The 17,477-nt window shown below is 39.1% G+C and overlaps 1 protein-coding gene across 1 annotated transcript in view; it reads left to right on the forward strand.

Annotated features, from left to right (window-relative positions):
* The window catches only part of NAALADL2 (N-acetylated alpha-linked acidic dipeptidase like 2), a 1,056,665-nt gene that overhangs the window by 178,326 nt on the left and 860,862 nt on the right, over positions 1-17,477 (forward strand). The gene's annotated exons all lie outside the window — the stretch shown is intronic.

The following is a 17,477-nucleotide window of genomic DNA, read 5'->3' on the forward strand; positions in this document are numbered from 1 at the left end:
AATTGAAGCTGGATTAATAAAATGTAATTTTTACAACCCATTTGCAATTTACCATTGGGGAATACATTTTATTACCACTTTGGGTGTCTTTTAGTTAATAAATTTGTGCCTTCTGAGTGTAAGTGTTTGGCTTCAGATCCCACATACAAGTTTATTAAAAATTGTAATAGTTCTTAGAGACTATAAAATGAAATGAAGCGCACAAAATGTGCATTTCCAGTACTTGACTTTAAAACCATTTTTACATGACTAATTTCAATATTTCCAACTTAGGAAGTGTTGAATTTAAATAATTATTAAATATTTAACCAACCAGAGAGCCAACATATTTCTAAGCGGTGGCTTAAAAATGTCTTATTTATATTTGTTAGCTAGAAATAGCAGTATCTTAATATAATTCACTGTGGTACTATAATCATTTCTTCTAAAAAAAGTGAACCATGTTTATGCAAAGCAATAATATTGCCGGATTACAAAACTAGTATAACTGAATATTGTTCAATATGTTTTGATTGTCAGTGCTAGGGATTTTCTAGCTTTGGAGAGAATTGATGAGTGATGCTTTAAGGAGACCCCACATTTTGATGGTGGTTTAAGAGAATATGTCTTCAGGGCCAGATCTGAACTAGGTCCATCTGAATATATCAGTAAGAGACTCACTCTACCTTTTTCTGATCAAGCTTATTTTAAAACCAACATATACTAATTTGATAAGGCTCCTGGCTACAATCAGGTATTGGGTTTCAGTGCAGGATATTGACATGGATAGCATGTCTTTCATCAAGGACTGTCCTTGGAACATGATAATAACTTCATCTCTTCCCTCAGCCCTCTCACTTACATGGCACCATGAGGATGGATTGTCCTTTTTATATTTTAGCCAGCCTTTACATACAATCAGTATAAGCACTGGTGAAACTAAAATGATCCCAAAGGCTAACACTATGCACATAGCATGCTAATCCCTCTGTCCTTCAGTACCTTGGCTGACGCTGATTTTACCTAGCTATTGCAATATATGATGGAGATAAGTATATTAGTGACAAGATATGGTTGAAGTTAAAGTTAGGTTATGCTGCTACATAGAAAGAGACTCATCAGAGATCTTCCCTGCACAGCACAGTGTCTCCTAGCTTATGGTTGTCCACCAAGATAGCCATTAGCTGAATGATCTAATTTTCCTAATTGATACTGGTTTGAAATTCAACAGCATGCTCACATTCTCCCTTCTCTGGGTAGCAAGAAGACTATGCCCTAGCCAAATTGAAAACCCGTAATCAATTTTACAGGCCTTCATTGTGTTTTTAGATCATTGAGGTGCAGATCATTCAGACCTGATGATTTCCAGCATAAAGAAATTGTGGTTGCTGCAGTACATTGCCTCAGCATATGAATCATCAAGAGCATGACATCTTGTAATCTAATTGGTCAACTGGCTTCCCGTAAGACTTCATGTTCAGTTTAAAATTTCAGTCCTCAATCTCGAGATTCTAAACATGGTGGCTGGTCTGTTCTTCAGGAGTAATAGAAATCAAGATTGAAGTCCATCAGCCTAGGACAACAGTTGGCAACCTTTTACTGACATGGGCCTATCTTTGTGAGCCATTCCTGGTCATGAAATGCAGGTCTCTGCCCCCTAGAGTGGCCAGCTGCCTGCTTATCTCTAGCCCCTCTGCATAGAGGCTGTGCAGATTGGACTTCTTTGTGGGCCAGATCTATAGGTTGCTGACCCTTGGTCTTGGATAGAGGACTTCCTTGGGATCTGACCCATTCCTATTCAGTTCGCTAGCACAGGTATCAAAATGTTATAATGTTTTAGATAAATCAGGATGAAAATTATAATTGTCTCCTGATGGGACATGCATCTAAAACCTAAGCAGAATCAGTCTTCTATTTTGGGGATCTGGATCAACTGTCACAGCTGTCCTCTATCCAGTGGGGTGAATCAAACTCTGATTTAAGCAACTCTCAACTTTTGATGCAGTTTGAACATAGATGTAACTTAAGTCCACCTCTTACAAGGTGGGGAGGGGAAACATCAGCAAAGGAAATCCATGTTCAGTAAACACACTGATGTTTGACCAATATAAATATTTTCAGGTCCCATACAGAAGTTGACATAGACCTGAACTTCATACTGACACGGTAAAGCAGTTAGCAATACGCTTTAGTTCCTTTTAGATCATAATCTTGCTATTGCTCTTCAGTTCTGCAAGTAATTCATTCACTTCTTGATTAATTTGTATTGGACAAATTACCTGGGATTTTTAGTCTTGTGACCTGACCTTTTGGTACATTATTTCTGTGTTTGGATCATACACTTTTCTTTGCAGCAGGATTCTTACTTTGTGAAGAAAGATGTAGTTTTAACTGCTGCAGCTTACCCATAAATCCAGAGAAGTTAACATCTCATTAGCTATAACATCTACAAATGAAGTCATAGCAGCTATTATGGGGAAGAATGGGCATTTTTTATTGAAATTTTACTTCATCCTCTTCAATTACCCAGCTTGCAGCTCCATTTCTACTAGTTGCATAAAAAAGAAAGCTTACAGAAGAACCAACAGAAGAATTGACAGCACTTTCTGTTTACAGTTAGGAGAAGTTTCAGGAACCAGTGAACATTTCGAAATGGTTCACAACAAGTAATCTTGTATCTACTGCTTAAAGAAAAATATTCCTCCCTGTTTTTGAAGGCTCATTGCTTGAGCCTCCAATCCTTCCCTGCATTGGGCTTAGTGAAGCAGACTTGTCATTGTGTTGGTTCCTAAGGAGAGTCATCCTTTATTCTCATCTGCTACAAATTAATAGAAGGTGGAAACTGGATTGACTCAGATTGATGATCCACATGTCGCTTAGGACAGTGGTGCTTGTTCTGTCTGGCACGTGGGCCAGATCCGGCACATGGGACCAGTCTGCGGATGGGCTACGAAGTTGACACTGGTTGAAATATAACGGTTGTGGTTGGTCTGTGAGAGCAATTGGGTGCTCTACAGAGCTGTGTGCTGGATCCAGCCACAGACCAACCCTGCAGACCAGCATGATCCCACAGGGCTCCCCATAGCTTTGGAAATCTGGAAGAAGAAGAGGGACAACTGCAATACGGTAGATTAAAGGAGAGCAGCTAATGAATCATGGGAGCTTGTCTTCTTTGCCTTTGTCAATGTAACTGCCTACAGATGGGCAAATTTTGTAGAAAAGGAAGGCCATAATTATTTTTCTTCAAAATATAATGGGAATTTCCTGTGACTGTGGTCACACTTCTTTGTGTTCCCGTTTTGCAAAATAGTGTAGCAACTGAATTGTAATTGCAGATGTATTCCTGAAGCCCAATGTTTTCAGTGGGAGTCTTGATTTAAAGAACTGGGGATGCGGGGCCCTTAAAAAGGTGAATGTTGTAAATGAATTTGAATTCCACATTTGTGCCCTAATTTGGGATAAGAGTAGTGCTTGATCACTAGTGTCTTGGTCTAATCTGTGGCAAGGTGGAAAGATGCTTCAGAAGCCAAGAGTTTACAGAGGGGTCTAAGGTGGGGACAGAGGCAAGGGAAGTCTGGTGAACCCCATTTGAGTGGTAGTCTGTGTATTTTTCCGCTCTTAGATGGTTGAGAAACTGCTCCAAGTGCCTAATTCTTTTGTTCGTCTATTTGTTTGGGGCCCTTTTATTTATCATTCAATTAAAGAAAGCACCGAAGAATAACACTGTGCTGATTAAAAAACATTCTTGCCACGATTATTGGCTGTTGGTTTGGTGTACTGGGTTATGTTGTCCAAAGAAAGCAACGTTACTTTGATAAGCTTTGCAGATTGAAATTGTGAAGTCTGTTCCTTGTGAGTAAGGTCAATAAAAATTCTTCACAGCAACTCTTCAGCAAAAAAGCCCCTTTAAATTACAGGATTGAAGATGCTCAGAACCTCATTTGCATGGAGTCTGCTGAGTTAGCACCTTGCTAAATTGGGCCCAGATATGAATAAAAGTTCAAGGCCCAATGTCATCCATTAACATATTGTTTCCCAAACTGATGAAAGAGGAACTCGTCTTCAGGGCAGATGATACCCTCATACCAATCATATGCTCCTTGCAGTCTCCTCATGCAGTGTTAAAAGCTTCTGCATCTTAATTTATACATCATCCATGCCCACTCACCCCCCCTCTGGCCCTTTTTGCAGGGCATGAAGCACTGCAGTAACAATCACCTGCAGTTGATTCTTTTGCATGCTATTTGAGATGAAGCTATGCTTTAATATATTTTCTTTGTTAATTAATAGGATTGCTTCATTGAGGTGGTCACCTCATTTGCAAGAATTTCCTGTGGGAATTGCAGGCAAATTGCATAGTATCCATATAAACTCATTAATATCTGATGTTACTGTACAAGAAAACATTGTACAACTCCCTAATGGACAGTTTAATGCAGCAGTGTACTTCATCAAAGGGATTAATTTTGGGTTTAATAGGCTGAAATCAGTCAGCTTTCTATATTTTAATTGTAAATGAATTAAAGGCTTTTCAAATGGAAGCTGTAAACACTAGCTTGAGCCAAGTATAATACAGATGGGTGTTGCATAAACCACCCTGACCTGCACTCTTGCCAGAACACCTAAGTCCTAAACTTTTTATTCTGTTCTTTTCTTCCTGTAGCATAGAGAGTTGTGCTCAACTGCTTTAATTTTTATGACCTGAATAATCTATTTCTGGTTTGTTAAAGTTAATTTGTCTGCTGTATTTCTGTAAATAAAAGTTGAATATCAGCCAGACTTACTAAGATTATATTGTATCACTGTTCTCTTTCCTCAGTACAGGAAGCTAGGTTTTTACACCGGCAATCCTTAGAACAAAATTCAGACTGATTGGCCACAAATCAGTGTGTGTGTGACCTGTTTGCCACGTGTTCCAGTATTCTCACAGCTTTGCAATAACAGTGATGCACTGCTTGGCTCAACACGGCATGTCATGGTATTCTGCTGGTAATACATATCTTTACAATATAGAGTCATTTGGTTAGTTAGGTTAACCTAATAATTATTTTACTCATTCTCTGGATGAAAATTTTGAAGGGTTATAGAATCTATCTGTAATTATAGTAGGATTTTAAAGTGAAGTTTGATTTTTAGTAATTTATTTTATGTAAAGACTGCACGGGATTCACTGGAGTCTATAGGGGCCACTAGTCTGGTGGTGTCTGAGCACAGAGTGCCTACTGTGCTTGCCTGTGAGAGTGTGTTACACCCAACATGGGCCCAGACACATTAGGGATCCATAACATTTATAGCAATTACGTGCACTGTGGTACTTTCAAGTGTACGTCTGAGATTAGGAAAATGAAGAAACTTGCACTCAGTGAATCAAATACTCCAGGGAAAGATGGAGAGAGCCACATGAGGCTTGGAAATAGCTTCACTGGTGGGTAACAGGTGCCTAACATTTTGCTAGAAACTCTTGAGGATCATGGAACTATGTAGCTGATGCAAAGGAGAGAAATTAAGTGTGAAGTAGTACTATAGAAAAGCATAGGTGATAGAGCAGTCTTTCACCAGTGGGGATTACCTTGTGCCTTCGTCGTGGAAGACAAGCCAAGTATCTACGAATTCTGGACTGATGTATTGCTTGGGCCACATGGAGCTTTCTAAATTGTGAATCTGGATTCAGGAAGAAGTAAAAAAAAAGAGCCTCAGGTAGGCAGAGACCTGTCAGTGGTCCCCCTTATTATCAATGCAGTCAGTGGACAGTTTCAGTTGCTTTAATCTGTTTAAGGCCTATAGCATTTAAGTGCAATTAGCGGTACCCTTTAATTATTGTATGGTGTGGGGGGAGCAACAGCAACTTATTTGCCCAAGGAAGGGTCTTGGACCAGAGGTTTGAGTCTACAAGCATGCCCTAGAGATCTGGAACCTGAAACAGTGTTCAGACTAGACCCAGATCCTGTAGTCGGTTAAATTATAACCTGGTAGAGAAATATGGGGCCTGATCCAAAGTTTGTTGAAGTTGGTTGACATTTGATCAGGTCACTGGGCAAAGTTCTTCCAAAGAATATTCTACTTTCATTTAAAAATATCCTTCCTATTTTCCCCCATCTTTCTCCACCCACTTATTTTACAAACAGTGACATCTGGATAGCTTGCTTTCTATGAAAACGTGAGCTGTATGAATTAAACCTGCTATGTCTGTTTGAGGAGTGGCTGCTTTTTTCCCCTTTAGTATCCAACCACATTAACATGAGAAGTTAGCTCCCCTGCTTACCACAAGAAAATAATACTCTTTTGCTTAAAATGATAGCGAAATCATGTCACAAATTGTTTATAAATAATTACAGTAATTGTAATTTCAGTGATTTAATACCATGATTTTTGATAGGGAAAGTTGATTAAAATGTACCCTCTTGGTTCCTATTGTTCATCATCACACAAAAGTAGGGGTATTAGTTATTTTGCTGTTCAGTATTAACAGAATTTAAGGCATTCTTTGTGTAGCCAGGCAGAGAAACATAATTACTGATTTCTTAAGGACAAAAGAAATGTAGCTATGGTTTACTAATTTCTTCAAGATGAGTCAGTCAACAGTTTCCCTTTATTGACTGACACGTTTCTTTTATAACCTTTATCCACAAGCTGGCTTCAATTGATTATGGCTTTTCAGTGTTGTTTTCTCTCGTAAACTTGCCAAGTCTTCAGTATTAAAAGGCAGTCACAGACGGTTCCTATTCCAACAATTTACTGGTCTCTTTACTTATGGCTTTGTGCATGTGTGAGGGGTCCCTGCCTGTTCCCAGCTTTCCATAAGTTTCCCCCATTGTGGTCCACGTGGATGGTCTCCCATCAACATCCTATATGTATTCATGTATTTCAGTAAGTTTCTCCCATCTGCAGAATGAGTCCAGTGAGGGCATGGATGGGAATATGTATACCTGCTAAAACTTGATCCATGTTTCTGGGAAAGCTGTTCTGAGTTTTTGAGGAATGGGAATTGGAATGGGGTTACCATGTAATCTTCAGAAACTTGGGTCATTTTTCGTATGTGTGTTTTACACTGATTCCATTTTATGGTCTGTTTTTGCATAAGCATCTAGTTTTTACAAGAAGAGCCAAGAGAGATCCCATGAGAAACTTTTCTACCTTGATTATCCCCTGTGAGTGACTTAAAATTTTGCTTCAGAAGTGGTTGTGGTTAAATGATTCATGTTTTCCCGCTTGTATGATGGCTTAGAAACTTGCTCCAAGTCAAACAAGAAATAACTTTCTCCCATCTGCATAAAGTGTCTGGTGGGGGTGTGGATGGGAGTGTACCTGTTAAAAGTGATCTCTGGTTATGGGAAAGTCTCACGGTGAGTGAGAATTTTGTCTAAAAACTTTGATGCAAAATATAGTATGTGGATTGAAAAATTAGCCAGCAGTGTTTGGATCCCTTTGGAAGAAGCTTGACCGGTGTGGGACCATGTTGCTTTGTTTTAGCATATGGTACAAAATATCCTATTAGAACTTTGCAGTCACAAAGAGACAAGGTTAAAAAGAAATAGCAGCCAGATTGCTTGGAGAATAACCATGGTCATGTCCCTAATTTAATACCAAATAGCGTGATATTGTCAAACAGTGCCTTGGATTTCATAGTCATATAATTTCATGAAAAATGTAGCCTTTAGTTACAAAGTATGCAATGTGAGAAAAGACAATAGGGACATTTTAAACCTAAGAAATAGTGTTGGTGCTGCCCTGTAGCAAATCTAAACCATGACTAAAGAGGAAGTTGCTGGTTGAAAAAAGCAAGAAATGAGCATTACAGGTGTGAAGAATATGACAGGTTATAGCAGTTTGTGTTAACTGTTTTCAAGATAGCACATAGCTTATCAAGACGTTCAGTACACATTATATGTATGTCTGTGTTGGAAATATATAAAATACACGCATGCATACACGTGCAGCTGTGTTTCTTTTTTTGGTCTCCGCAAAGGTTGCTTACTAATTTAAGCCTGGTGAATGTGTTGGCTTCAGTTGCCAGAGGTCAGAACTTTATGGCTAAGCGCACATATTCCATTTTTTGTTGGTTTTCTTATATGTCAGCCTCTTGATTGTGTGTTTTTGCTTGGCTGTCTGTCGTACTTGCATGGTGTGATTGACATTTCCAGGTATGTAAAGAGCAAACTATACTTTTTGAAGCTTGGAGAATCAAACTGAGCAATAAATGGGAACGATCGTGTTCTTTGGCTTTATTGAATATTGTCTCTGATTTTTAACTTGTCAGTGTGATAATGCCATTTATCCCATGTGAAAGAGGGAATAGTGTAACCTTTTGCAACTGACTCATGCTATCTGACCAGCAGTAAATAGAGGTCAGCCTCGTGCCGGCACCTGCGTGCGTCTTACCTTTGTTACGCAAACTGTAGCTAAAACAATGCTTTCTGCCAGACACATTTACTTCTGACTTCTCAGATGCTCAACAAAAAGCAATATAGTTCGATTTTTAATCAAATGCAGCAGGATAGACAGTTGTTTGCTGTTTGTAGTACTATTCCAGTGAAAAGGTCCTTGTGGCTTAGTATTTACTGATGATTAATTGTTTAAAAAATGGAGTATGTGTAGTGTAGAAAAAATGCTCATAGTCATTGCACCACTTTGGGGTTAAACTTCAAAAGAAAAGAGACTGTTAGATGTTTAACTCCTATTTGTGCCTTTGGAAAATTCTGAATGTATTTCCTTGGAGAGGAACAAGGGCAGGGCTATTTTATATTTGTGCATGCCAGGATGGTGTATATTAATTTAAATAAAATAACTATGGGGATATGCTTACTGTGTTTGGAATCACTACTGTGAATTGGCTACACTCATCATATTAAGTATTGCTTGTATGTGCTCATTTTTTGAGTTACCAGTGTTCACTGCTCTGTAGATATAATATTATTATAAATGCAAAAATGTTTACTGAATTGTTAATGCAAACTTTTATTTTATTTTTTTTTTACGTGGAGAAAGATTCCCCGCTATGGGACTCAAAAGAGCAATTGTGCATTAGCCTCACAATTTTGAACTTCTCCATAAAGCATGATTTTGTTGCTTAAAACCATTTTTTGAAACTAGGGCAATCTTGAGAGAGTGTGAATATATTTTAAGATGCAAAAAGTAACTGGTCTGAATTTCCAAGTGGCTTGATTGTGGGGGTGGTATTTGGCCTTTTCCAAACTCAAGTCTGTAGGCACCACAATATAAACCTGCTTCATGACATTTCTTATTTCACTGGAACAAATGCTTGTTTTTGTCATTTGAATTCTATGAATATCCTGTTTAAAAAAGAACATAAAACAATAGGTGCAGAACAAGATTGTACCATTTGAAGGAGCTATTTCATTGCAACTACTGTTTAAGAGAAGTCTACAGCATTTTTTTCCCTTTTCGATTTAGTGGGTCATACTGGCAGGTAGACAGGAAGGAGAATTGGAGAGATCCAAGGAGTTGTGGGAGGGAGGAGACATCAGGGAAGGGATACCAGATGGAGTCTGGCAAATGCCTCAGATGACTATGCCTCTGCAGAAACCTAAGAGCATAGCCCACTACCTATTTTTGATGTGGTCAGGGTTCAGTTTGAAGCGGGGTTGCTTTTGAAGGAATAAAAGCTCTCACTTCAGGGAGGGCAAAAATCAGAACTAGTGAATTTATAAGCACGTGAAATTGCCTACCGTTTTCTCCCTGCTCCTTCATGTGGGGCGGGGAATGCAGTTTGATGCACATCAGTTGTAAAAGCTGTATTACCTGCCAAAGAGAAGTCTGCAGAGACCACTGCAAAGCCAATGCATGGCTCATTTACTCTGGTTGCATGCTAATATGAGGCTTTGGCAGGTAGGAAATTATTTTGCAGCAATAACATTATCATCGGACACTCCTATCCCAGTGGGAACAACCATCAATACATGCAAGGAGCCATAAAAGACCCCATGTGTAGCCTTCGTTTCAGAGTCTGAAAGGGCTGGAGCAATTTTGTTCTGTAGTCATGAAAACTCTGCTACCTAGGTTACCATATATACGAAGAAAAGGTTACACGCTGCACTATTTCTGCCAGTGGGATCATGTTGTTTGTCTGTAGCTAATGATGGTTGTACTTGGGACCACTGCTGATTGCTGTAGGTACTTTCTTCAAAACTGGATTGTATGTTATATGTTATCTTAAGCAGCCTGTTTTAGGAATAGATTTCTGTGCACTTAAGTCCCACCCTTTTTTTTTTTTTTTTTTTTTAAGGGAACATAAGACCCCCGGTTTCTTGGGGGCAGGGATGAAAGCCTCTATTTACATAATTAAATGAAACTATAGATGAAGGTCACTGCTAACTGATGCGGTTTCCTGTCTCTTAATGTTACTCTTTATGGGAACAAGATTCCTATAACCTACATCTAATATTAATGGTGTATTTTGCACTAGCCATTAAATTCAGAGCGGAGAAATAAAATTCAGGAAACAATATGGTTACAACCACATTAAGAGAAAAAAGTATAATTCTGAGTATTAAATCTAATCTGATTCTTGTTGAAAACACATGTTGGAAGGAAATGGCAATTTGCAGGAAGCATAAAATGCAGTTAACCAGCAGCAGCATTTAGTCAGTCACTAATACTGTATGTGATTTCTAATTACTCCTGTAGTTTGTCATTGTTTAACACAATCAAATCTAATTGGCCAGAAAATTTTTTTGTTAGACTGTAGTAGTCTATGGCTATGTTTTTACTGTTATTGTTCCAGTTTCGTTTTGAACATCCCAACCCTTATTGCTTCATTAAATCTTAAATTAGACTTTGATAATAAGCATATTTTCTTAGAATTATCAAACGAATGGAATATACGCAGCAGAGTCAAAATTCATTGAAGGGGAGTTTCCAGCATCTAGTTTTTACTTCATACTTAGCCGTTCCTTGTGGATCATCAAATGCTGCACTAAGGCTTTGTTTTTAATTAAGTACCCCTCATTTAAAGGGCAGGACTAATGTCAAGTGCCAAAGGGAAGACTTAATCTTAAATTGAAGAGCTTTATGTCTATTTTAGGCTGAAAAATATGTAGGTCTTAAGGTTATTAGTGTTAGAACAGTTGCAGAGTTCCTTTCAGTACAACATCCTAAAGTTACAAACTCCTTATAAAGCTGAAGCATTGTTAGAACCATTGGTGACCTCTTCTGTCACCACGTGAAATGCTTGACATTTATTGTAATTAAAAAATCAAGATACCTATTAAATACTTCTGTTGTTGAAATAAAGGCTAGACTGGTTTTGTCAGTCTAAAACCTCTATGCATTTAGATTAGAGCCGGTACAGAATTTTTCAGGGGTCTGTCAAGTGCGGTTTCATTTGTCATGCCTGTACTGCTTCTGTCTCTCAGGAGAAGTGCTTTTGAGCATGCCCCCCATCTCATTTCCAGGCTACGTGTCACAGACCCCCATCTCACTTCCATTTCTGCCAAATGCAGAAATAAGGGAGTGAAACTACCCTGAGAATACTCTAACTCTAGCTGTGGAAGTGGGAGGGATCAGGGAGCTGGGGGGGTGGGAGGGGGGAGCTGACCAGGCAGCAGCCCTGGGCACCAGCTTTTTTGAGTGGGGGGAAGGAGCTGCAAAAACAGCCGCTGTTGCTAATACCTTCATGTTGCCCTGTGCAGAACCAGCACCCGGGGTGCAGAGCTGGCCTATTATGCCCCTCCAGCCTGCTTGAGAGCAGCCTTAGGGGGCACTTTCAGAGCAGCCTCACTTCTCGTTTCTGGATTGGCATAGTATGGGTCAGGAGCATATAGGCAAGGCCTGTTTGAGTGGCACTCCTGGGACCATTTTTGGATGCAATGTAGACATGCACGTTGAAACTAAAATGCACTGATGAAACTCAGTGTCAGTGAAAGGTTGTGTGAAAGAAAGGGAGAGAGATGCAAACCTTACATTAGAAAGGTGGCTAGGGCATTTGTTGGGGTTTTCCTCTGCCTGATTCAATGCAAGTATTTTGCCACATCCCAGGGACTGTTGGGGATTTGGCTATTTTAAGGTGAATATCTCTTGTAATTTACTAATGACAAATTTGGAAAGGTGACATTTAAGAAGCAAGGAGGCTTGTATTTATTTATTTATTGGTAATATACATTTTAGGGAGCTAACTGTATAGTTGAGAGAGATGTTAGACCAGTGTCAGGCCCAAAATGCCTTTGTTCAGGTCTCACTTATGTATCGACAACCCCACCCCATACAAAACCAGACCCTTGCTTCTTGCATGTCCTGGACTATCCCAGTTAAAACACTCCAACCCCTTATTTTCATTCACACTTGAACAGAAAGTAATCTGCAAAAATATTTAAGGCTTCAGAGTGAAATTGTTGCTTTCCAGCCGGTACCAGTCTTCGATCCGTATTTCATATTAAGGAAGAGTGGGTGTTCATCTGTCAGTGTGGACGAGGAGTAAAAGGGGTCTGTCTTTTGCAAACAGGCAAGTTAGAAGAACCACGGGCTGTGTTTTTTTAGGTACGGACTGCTGGGGTTTCTGCCTTCCTCTGTAATGGGGGCATCATCCTTTTCCTTCAATCTTTAACGTCCGTTTACCAATGCTTGAAGCATCAGGACCCTGACAGCCATTGTCCCCCTGCTTTATCTATTGCAGGTTAGGGTGCTTTTTGTGCCTTTGAGCAATAGGTCTTTTAGTTGTGTGACAGGGTTGATTGTGTAATTTAGGAATAGGTTAGACAAGGATTTATCTGGGATGGTTTGGATAGGGAGTAGCCTATCTCAGGTGGAGTGCTGAACTAGATGACCTCCAGTCCTTCCAGTCATACCTTTTTATGATTCCAAAAAGCTCACCCCATATTTTACTCATTAATGTGCACAGATTTTGTTTTTTATTTAACCCTTGGGCATAGGCACTTTCCAGTTGCATATAATCAATATACATGAATTATTTTTTATCTTTTATCTTCATTTTTTTTTTTTGAAAAGAAAATGTCTTCCACAACCATACCTGCTGAAAACCCATTGCGAATTCTACTGAAAGTAGTGTGCTTTTTAAACATTTTTTAAATGGCACTCAGAAGTAATGGGCAGAGACTGGCTAACAACACTTGTATATTAATGAGCATAATCCAGATATTAAGATTTCAGCGATATGAATTTAGCGTCACAGCTCTAAATCCTTATTAAGCTAATATGCTATATTATAGGTAGGAATTGGGTGAAATTTTCAGGAATGGGCCCTTAGTGATAGTGGAAAAAGTGATTGTTTAACTTAACCTACCTAAATAACAGAGAAACACCCCAAATTAAATTTTCTCTTTTAGATTCTTGTGTCATGCCCATTACAGTTGGCACCTTCCAGTGATGCATTAAATCAGGTGGCTAGCACACGTTATATTTATGGTATGTTCTTTATTTGTTTTCCATGGGAGGAAAATCCTGTGTAGCTATTGATTTATGGATGATATACTTTCATTACTGAAGGCCAAGTCAACAAGTGCACCCTGCATTTGAAATGGCAAGTAACAGCAGTGACATTATTATTTTACATAGTTGCATTATTGTAATTGAAAACACATTTCCCATGATGGATAAAACCCTCAGCTATGAAATACAACTTTCCTGAATGTAAAGGAACATTTTCAGCCCATCTTTTGAAGATAATGAGAATGGCATGGGTGAGCAAAGGAAGCCCCTATATTTATTCTTTGTGATGACATTTTAAAACACAGTATTTTTAGCTTTTGTTCTTAATTTACTGACAAAGGGCATCTCTGATATATTGAATATACAGAGGTGGGCAAGGTTCTTCAATGAATCTCCATTCTGAGGTCTGTTGAATCAGCTGGAGGTCTGGCCCACTGCATAATATAAAATAAAACCTATGGAAGACAATGAAGTGAAAAAAAATCCGACTGATAGATGACCTCCCTTAATTTTCTATGGATTCTATAAATGGGGTGAAGAAACTAGGCCAGACATTTTTTGTGTTCATCTGCGAATGAGATGATGGGCAACACTGGAGGACCACATGCTCACAGTCTCCCTGTCTCTTTTCTTAATAGTATATATTGGTTATGCTGGCAGGCACATCTGGATGTGAAGAATCTGTCATTAGGCTCACCTCCCTTTGAACCGAATAGCGCTGGGTTGCCAGTGGGCTGTTCAGTGAGCTGCACCAGTCCACATGATAACTACAGTATCGGACAGGTAATGGATGAGTTGAATCCTTTCAGTCAATTGGAGACACTGTTATTCTTGCATAGTTTTGTAGTCCGTCATCCGAGAAGATATTTGTTTCCTTTTCCTCAGCAGGTGATCCTTATCGCCTCGAGATTCTTTTGCATGGGTTGTGAGTGACTATCCAACTTCCTTGACTAGGAGAGTGAGACAAGCACTTGCAGTCACCTGTTCTGGTATGCGACTTCTTTTGGTTGAGTGGCAGAGACTGAAATACAGAGACTGCCTTTATAAAATGTAGGTTTATCACATGCTGGCATTTGCCATTATCCATGGTATGCACTGCCCTCTTTTGGGAGGTCTCTACTATTTCAGAAAACTGATAAATTAGCTGATTGTTTTCAGTTGCTTTCTCTGCAGATAGCTTACATTTTATTTCCTAGCACCTGGTTGTATATTCCAGAATATTGATTTATTTATTCTACAGTCAGAAGTGAAAATGGATCAAGTAAACATCAATAATGTGTAGCAGGAGTAGTCAGTATTTAAAATAAATAGGACGACCATATTTTGTAAAATGTAGATGCAAGATGCAAGATGATTTTAGTAATTTTTGGTGTCTCATGATAGCAGTACCTATTATTCTTGAATTCCTCCGCTTACAACTGTATAGCTGTGTTCAGCATTACATCATATCATGCCAAGCATGTCTTGCACAGAAGCCGGGAACATGTTTTTTCACAAGCAAGAGAACTGGATAGGCTCTTTCAGTATATTTTACTGAGAGAACATTTTAGTACTTCTTGGTTTATCTGGCACATGGGAAGCATAATTAAACCCAGATATAATGTTGGTAACCCTATAGGTAAGTGTTTAGTATTAAAACCATTTTTCACTTAATACCAATGACTCTCTAAAACAGATAGAGAGGCTGGCTGGAGGACAGTGCATGACTGCATGGCAGTAATTGATATATTATTGTTTTCAGGGTCGTAGTGGCATTGTGTAGCTAATTGGTCCAGGGAATATGTGAAAAACAAGGTGTTTGATAATGTCTTTTATTGAATCAGCTGCATAAGCCAGAGACTTTTGGGGAACACTTTAACCATTCCATCTCTGACCTCCCAATTCTTCTACTCAAGAAAAATGTACGTGGCACCTTAAGAGGATGAACTTGGGAACAAAAAATAATTACATTGCTGGACACATGGACTAAACACAGACAATGGTTTTATGGCTCATTACAATTTACATGCTTCCCCTTGTAAACTGTCTGTATTCTATAAGTAATAATGACCCTTTTCCTTTTAAATATTCTCATTTTTTTCATAATTAGGTTGTCTATTTGAACTGCCCATTACTTGTTTTGTAGCTACCTCTAATAACTTCTCCTTGCCTACACAGGTTTACCACCTGCTTCCCTTTCTGTAAGTGACTATTTTTATTTACATAACTGAGTAAAAAAGCCACAGTTCCTTAGCTTAGGCCAGGGGTTGTCAAACAGGGGTACACATACCCCTGGGGGTACTTGGATCGGTCCTAGGGGGGTACATGGAGTCAGAGGCAGAGAGCCACCGCCTCCCAGGAGCAGGGCCAGGGCAAGGGCATTCTGTTTCTCCCTCTACCTCCACGACTGGCTTCTGGTCGCCACGGGTACTTAGATAAAAAACATTAAAAACCCTGTGCTTAGGCTGTATCTGCTTCTTTCCCGTATCTGAGGAAAGGCACTTTATGCCTAAGATCTTATCGAACACGTCTCCCTACTATGCAACTGGTCCAATAAAATATTGCCATGTAGAACTTGCATTGTGTCGCGATCGGACCATGATCAGTAAATTTATTTAGATGCTCTTTACTTTGGATGAGAATGTTTTTATGCTAAAATATTTCAGCAGGATACACAAGAATTTACTGAGAATTCAGAAATACTTATGCAGGCAAAACTGGTGTTGCCATCAGTAAAAGTTTGGCTTGCTTAGAGACTGAAAGTTCAGGCTCCTGTTTGTCATAAGGATGATTCTTTAAGTGGTGTGTGAACATTTAATGTAAAAATAATTAATTATTCAGGTGATGTGGGACATAGTAGAAGGATATCACTGAGTGCAGAAATTAGATAATGATCTTCATAGGAGATGGCTGAGATGGCAGCATTCTGAAGTAACATCTGCATTCTTTGGCCATTTTTCTCACCTTTAAATTAGTTTCTTGATGAATCCTCATGATATCCTAATCCCTCAATACCGATGTTTAATTAATAAATATTGGGAAGTGTGACCAATGCTGCTTTTAGCTGCACTAAAGTTGACTAAAATATTTAATGCAGACATTAAAAAGAAGCTGGAGTATAAACAAAATAAACAATCTCCTTGTATATTAAATATGTAATGATTAAAAGAAAGTGTACTCCGATGTATGGTATTATATGTAGTCTTTAATATATTATTACATATAGTTGTGTTGGTTTATCTGACATAAATTTAAAGCAAACCTTTGCCAATGGAGCCATTCCAGTTCTATGTCTAAATGATCATTAAAGCATCTTTTCCAGTTCTTTTCAACTTCTTGCTTGCAAAAACAAATAAATAAATCCAAGCCAAATAGTATTTAGTTTGCTTCTATAAGAGACAGTTAAAGTTGTGAAACTCAAGCACTCCAAAGTTGGAAAATGTCAGATTAAAGCTTCCTGTGCAGCTATCCCCTGGGATGTGTGGCGGATTCAGTCTTTAATTACAAGATCACAGACTAATTTTTCCTTCAGGGCTGCATTCAGCTGCCTTAGCCATGAGATTGCCTTTTCTCTTCCTGCAATCCCCTTCTTCATTAACTGTACACCTCCTTATTTATATAGCAGATGAAGCTGGTACCTGCCTAACAATGGCTGCCTTCAGCGCACAGTTTTGATTTATCCCTGGAGCACTGTCAGGCTTGTGCACAGAACGGAACAGGGGTCCTTTCGAGAAAATAGCTTGCGATTAAAACAGCAAAGTAGGCTAAATGAATATTGCATGGCCATCTTTTAAATCTGGCATTTCCTAATTCTGGAATGCTCAAATTCGCACTATTAATTTATTTGTAATGTCATGTTTTGTGTGTTACTTTCTAGGCTTTTAAAAAAGCCAGATGAAACCCCAGAACTTCTGTGATGCGATAGGTGACTTGTAGGAGGACGCGGGGGGGGGCATGTGCCCTCCTGAGATTGGCTACCACCACTGCTGGCTTTGGCAGGTAGTTGCCGCTTGCCATCCACCTGCTCTTCGCTGCTCATGCCAACGTCTGCGGGCAGCCACCACTCGCCACTGATGCTGGCGCCTACAAATGGTACCCCCCCCAGTCTTGGGAGGCAC

The sequence above is a fragment of the Crocodylus porosus genome, unplaced genomic scaffold (genome assembly GCF_001723895.1).
Source record: "Crocodylus porosus isolate Cpor-Errol unplaced genomic scaffold, CroPor_comp1, whole genome shotgun sequence".
NCBI lineage: Eukaryota > Metazoa > Chordata > Crocodylia > Crocodylidae > Crocodylus > Crocodylus porosus.